This window comes from Lampetra planeri, chromosome 5 (genome assembly GCF_965212315.1).
Source record: "Lampetra planeri chromosome 5, kcLamPlan1.2.h2, whole genome shotgun sequence".
In the NCBI taxonomy this organism is placed as follows: Eukaryota; Metazoa; Chordata; class Hyperoartia; order Petromyzontiformes; family Petromyzontidae; genus Lampetra; species Lampetra planeri.
The window spans coordinates 11132411-11138818 of NC_136111.1; the positions used below are offsets into that span (position 1 = coordinate 11132411).

A 6408-nucleotide genomic window follows, 5' to 3' on the forward strand; every position below is an offset into this window, starting at 1 on the left:
GTAGTTGTGGCCTGTGGCTGTGGGGCTACGTGGTTGGGCAGCAGAGGGCAGTGCGGCAGGAAAAAAAACCCAGAAACAAGTTGTACGTACTTTCTATGCTCCCCACCTTCAAACGCTCCGTGTTGACCAACGTGGTTGAGGTGTGGTCAGATAACCACCCCAACCAGCAGTGGATTGATGGAGGGGTTTGTACGCGAAGTGCCGTTTAGTGATTGAATCATCGATGACGACGACGACGACGTTGATGGGCCATGGCTCAGAGAGGCGGGATTCTATCACAGGGGCCACGATTGCTGCTGCATGGTTTTGTGAAAGAGCTTTAGAGCTCATCGGATCCCTCCAGTATATAAAAAATATAAATATTCCTGTTCTGTTACGAGCAAGGGTTTGGGGGTCCGTATCCTCGCCGAGTCATGTCCCCATGGCCGCCGTGGCTTTGCATTCAAGACAGGGGAAGTCGTGTGCCTTTTGTTGGCATTCGACTGGTGTTTGTTCAAAATTGGGAATACACAAATGCAGTGGTGTAAACGGATGGAGCACACACACCCACACACACCCACACACGTTGATGATATCTAGGGAGAAACGCGCCTGCGCAGAGAGTGGCCGCGTGGCCTAATGGATAAGGCGTCTGACTTCGGATCAGAAGATTGCAGGTTCGAATCCTGCCGTGGTCGGTTTTTATTTTTTAAAATCTTTTTTGTCGTATTTATGCGCAAATATTCGCCCACATGCTCGCTGTATAGTATACCAAATATAAATAAATATTTGTTTCGTTTGAAATTTTTACAACACGCGAACTGTGATCAGCAACTGGAGGCGGCAGTGAGAATTGGTAGATCACCCCACAGGTGAAGCTCCCCTTGCCTAGAGCGTCGAGGAGTTTGCAATACGCTGGCTCGCCAGGAGAAGGCAGTGCAGCAAGTATACCAATCGCCATCTGTTTCCATCTGTACGGATATTGCCCCCCTCGCTCGCGTGGGGGTTTTCTAGGTGCTACGGTTTCCGCAATTGTATAATAAAACGCACTAATTTAAATAGATTTTAAAATGTCTTGAAATAAAAAAAGGCAATGTAGCGGGATCCTCCTAAAAATATATATTTACGACTCGATGTGGCTTCCTATTTATAAAAAAGTTAATTATTCTAAGTAGTTTCACGTGAAAATTTAAATGCAGTGTATTGAACGGCGTGCGTAATTGTATTTGGCATGCACTGGACTCTCCTTCAGTATGGTATATTAGAAAGAAAGACACTTGTAATAAAATAAACAACAAACAAACCCCTGTTTTCTGGATCTGGCAGTCTGTGACACTTTAAATATCCCGTCCGATTAAGCACAGTTAAATGGAAACACGTTATGAATTGTACCAGAGGCGTACTGTAATGAAATAAGGGAGTTGATAAAATTCAGCACAACTCAAAAATTATGGAAAACGTGAAGCTGGTCTGTGTGATAATGTGGCGTTTTTAAAGTGCTTTAATGTAACATTATTGAATTGCTGCAGATAAGAAATGAGATAGGTATGTATAGAATTGTAAGCCCAGTTTACTGGCAAGCGTACTGGCAAATCCACTATTTTATACTATACCACAGTACGTTTCTAATACTACGGCAGTCAATGCTACAGTATTATGAAAACGATATCCCTGCAGTTTGGTGGACTGAATAATAAAAAGCAGGCTAAGGCAGGCGAGAAAGCCATATTAGTGTGGCATCCACCACTCTGTCCAACAGTTTAGAGGAAAATCATAGCCACTGGTGATACTTTAATTCCATGGCGCTGCCTTCCATCTGTCATTGTCAGTCTCAATATCACTGACACAGCGACACAGACTGAAAAGCTATGATGTGAGGTATTGGAGTACAGTAAGTACTCTAATACATGCTGTGGTACACTGAAATTGTGCAATAATGAAATGCAACTAACTGGAAAATGGTTACCAATGAAATGTTTAATTTCCGGTACAGAACGTTATTTTATATGTCTTTGGTGAGTTTAAATTTTTAGAAAGCATAAGAGTTAAATTGAAAACACCACTCCGTGTAAATGAGCATGGTAATGTTAAATAAACAATGGGTCCATACATATCAATACTGTAGTGTGTCGATTCCACATTGACAATATATAAATTGTGGCATAAATTGATGAGTTCCTGACAAGCGTGTTATTCTGCCTCCTGTTGGCAGTTATACAGCATTACATGGATTTTTATGGACCGTAGGTTATTAAATGCCAAGTAAATGGGATGTTTTCAATTGGTGATTGTATTAATAAAGTATTACATAATGCACGTGGTTTACAAGACCCACCGCATATGCACATTATGCTTAATGTGATCCTTTAGTCATGGATAAATTATGTCATGGACAAAGTGATCTGTTATGCCTTGGCCTTCAATTAATCAAGCCTATAATTCTAAAAATGATTGTGGACAAAGAGAACACTGTTTTGTACTGCACATGACATGATTCGCTTTGGTTGATAAAAAAAAATATCTTGTGGCCTTGGAATACCACAGAAAAACAGATGTAATCAGAAGATTCATGTCCCTGTAAATATAATGGTAAATATACATTATAACAGTGTGGCTTTTAACACTTTACACAAACTATAGAAACCAAATTTACCTTTAAGCACTTTATCACCTTGAAATTGACAGTAGTTTAACATTGATTGTTTTTTGGCCATGGCTCAATGTTGGGATTTAATGTGAGATGTTAAACACTCCAAATTGCACTAACGTATTCAAACCTGCTTATGTGCGATAATTATAGTTATACCAATGTTTTCATGGCATGAACAATGCTGTCATTCATTTCGATGTAAGGATGAGGTGTATGGCAAAAGATGAGCTGTCAACTATGACCTCCATGTCGGGTTGTGCTTAAATGTGACCCTGGGGGACAATTAACATAACTTTTAGTATCACGTACTTTAGATTTGTATTGTCCCTCACAGTACTTTGCATGCAATACAATATATACTTTTGATCTATGCATGAATGTAAACACATCACTTTGCTTTATATACAGTAGAACCCTTATCCGGTGATCTCGAGCACAAACATCACGGACCCTGTTATCTACGGGATTATGCAAGAATTGACTCCACCTATCCTTCGAAAAAAATGCAGATAATCACAGATAATAGCATGACTTTTCCGATTAACTTCACCTATCCACAAATTTATGGTGCCTATTAGCAAGCCATTTCACATGCGGGATAATTGTAGATAATGGAATAAATACATCGAAAGCAGGAGTTTTGTTGGACCCTACAGCCTCTGGTGAATAAGTCTTGGGTCATAGGTCTGTAGTCAAATGGAGTTCTACTGTATATTGCCAGTAATAATCTGGGTATGCATGTTGTAATCCCTAGGCAGAGGATGTGCGTCCAATGGGGTAGTCTAATTAAAAATAAGAGCAATAAAAAATGGAGAGGGAGCCGATTAACAAGTTCTCTGGGGTCCAAATTGCGTCTTTCGCCTTTGATTGGACACAAGAGCTTAATTGGAATCTATATTTGGCTTATTTGCAGCCACATTTTGGGTGATCTATTTAAAAATTAAGCTCAAGTGGCCAATGAAACTTGGTGTTCAACATGAAAGCTAAACAGAGAAGTTGTGAGCTCACCACCACACCATCCCTTGTGCCTGCTTGATCATTAACCCAGGGCAGCACAAAAGGGAAACATAATGGCCTGGCATATATCTCTTCCCCACAATTACATTTACGCTCTTTTGAAAGGAACTTAAATATGTGGTACCATTGATAGTACATCCTATCATATCAGTACTGTATTGTACTTATCAAGCTAGAGATAGTGTTCACATATTATCCAGAAATGTTGTGTTTTAATGCCCAAAGTATAGTAGAACAATTGGGTGTTCAAGTGGGGTCGGCATTGGCATACAATACTTGCTCGCAAATCTATGTACAATTCACATTAAGACTGGAACCCAAAGAAAAAATGTGAAACCAAATATGCAAAGCCATGAAATGTATAACACCACAAATTGTTACCATTCAAAAATGAGGATAAAATAGTTCAATTAAGTCAGGTGTCATTGTTGCAACACGTTCGTTGTGTAATTTAAAGTAGAACTCCTCTTGTGTGATTTTATTACCCATGACTCATTTTTTACATAAGCTGCATTTAAACATTCCTATTTTCTGTGGCCTTGTTCTATCATCCACAATTAGCAACATAAATTGTTATTTTGTAAGAGGAGTCATGTGGCATAGTCATCCTATTAACTATGATTTTCGTTCAAAAAAAGGCACAAGTGTGGTATAATTTGCATATAACATTGTGGATAATAGGATCCGTGATGTATGTCTGCCACATCACTGGATATTAATGCCCTGTATGGATTAGATATGGAGAGCCTCGGTAACCTCAAAGATTGCACGCGAGCGGTGCACACGTGGTTTTCACGAGACCAAATGCTGCTTAATCCAGAAAAATCGGAGGTTCTGCTGGTTGGCACTCGAGCTCAGGCAAATAAACTTGTGGGTGGATCGGGTGTGGTGGTCGCAGACTTCATAATTTAGTTTTCTACTCATCTAAAGAGCCTCCACACCATACTTGACCAGAATATGTAATTTGATCACCACGTGTAAAATATTTTCAGGTCCTACAATTTTAATATCAAAGCTTTACGACACATTCGGCCACTATTGGGTCGTGACATCGCCAACACGGTGGCATATAGCATAGTATCGTCAAGGCTCAATTATCGCAACTTATAAATATATGGGACGTCTGACAAAAACATTACCAAGCTGCAGCGTGTACAACATTATTTGGCAGGTGTCCTGACCATATGCGTCCAGTGCTCGCCGAGCTGCATTGGCTTCTGGTTGACGAATGAATACATTATAAAGTAGCACTCGTTACACACAAAGTGCTTGCCAAAAGTGAACCACAATACCTTGCAGATCTCGTCAAGGAGCTTGAATCATCACGTGAATTCCGGTCATCTTCGCAGTGGCTTTTGGTTAGCCATTGAACAATGACGGTGACTGCATCGTGCACTTTCAGATGCGCTTCTGCCCCTGTCTGGAACGCTCGTCCTTCCAATATTATGAGCTATGCACTTTTAAATCTATATTAAAAAAACAAATTGCTTTAGAACCACTTTTTGTGTTGAGTTGTCCTTCCCCGAAACCTTTGATTAGCGTGGTTGGCTACATACGGTGCGAAAGAAGTTCAACATACATACATGTATGCCCATATAGCAACACGGTAATTAAATAAACGAGTCAGCCCCATGTCTATGCCGAATGCAGAATACCTCATCATAAAAACACAGCAAAACATAGACTGACATAAATAATTGAGTTTTAATCATAAATAGGTGAAATAAAATGTTTGCAGCTCCAGTATTATGTTGTAACACACTTGCATTAAGTACCCTCATAAAACTAGGTCAACACCATAAATAATAACCATAAATAATATCACTTCAGTAAATTATGCATTCTGTTGCACATGTCCAAAATACCACTACTAAGATTGTGTGCAGATTAGTATATTCCGACGTACAGTGATTATCTTGTCCTAATTATCACATGGTTATTTTACAAGTCTCTAAAACTGAATATGGCTATGTAATTAAACTGACTAGGATATTATAATGACCGTAATGAGGCAAAATTATAACTATAATGACTACTTTAATGAGCCAAGAATATCTGTCTGTGTGTAACGTGCGTGACGTCACTCCGTATACCCCCCCCCCCCCATCATTAATATTCATGAGCGGGTGGATTTTTACACTCACGCAGAAGGTTGAGCGAAAAGACATTTTTTTTCGCAAATTCACTTTAAGTTTGACGTTTTATAATTGAAAGTGAATCTAATAAATAATTCTACGCAGCAACAAAGTGGATTTGGTGTCTTTATTTATTTCTTCAGCACTTGAGACAAAAGGTAAGTCTATTTTATGCGTCTACATTATGGTAAAATAGACATTTATCGGTGATTTTCCAGATATTGTATCAAATTGAAATTTATTTCAACCCCATCGATCGAAAGCAGAAGAGAATAAAGTATCAGAGCAGTGAATATGAACAAATTGAAGGTCAGTTATGTACAGCGCTATAGTGACATGAAGTGAGGTGTTTTATGACTTCGTTTTGTGCAAGAATCACTGCCATTAATACAGTGCTACAGTGAACTGCAGTGAAGTGTTTTATGTCTTTGTTTTTGTGCCAGATTCACTGCCATTAAATTTACACAAGATACAATTAGACGGACAAACAAGCTAGTCAAAAAGAGTTTGGGACATTTTAAGGTCGACACAAACATGATTGGGAATATTTTTTTTAAATGTATAGTACCGTACATATTATAAATGTACAAAACTACAGTGTCCACATTTCATGTAATGCATGTATAT

At 39.0% G+C, this 6408-nt stretch overlaps 1 non-coding gene across 1 annotated transcript; it reads left to right on the top strand.

Annotated features, from left to right (window-relative positions):
* The first annotated feature begins 604 nt into the window (after positions 1 to 604).
* On the top strand, positions 605 to 677 carry TRNAR-UCG (transfer RNA arginine (anticodon UCG)). The gene has a single exon. It is a non-coding gene; the product is annotated as a tRNA-Arg (tRNA).
* The last annotated feature ends 5731 nt before the right edge of the window (positions 678 to 6408 follow it).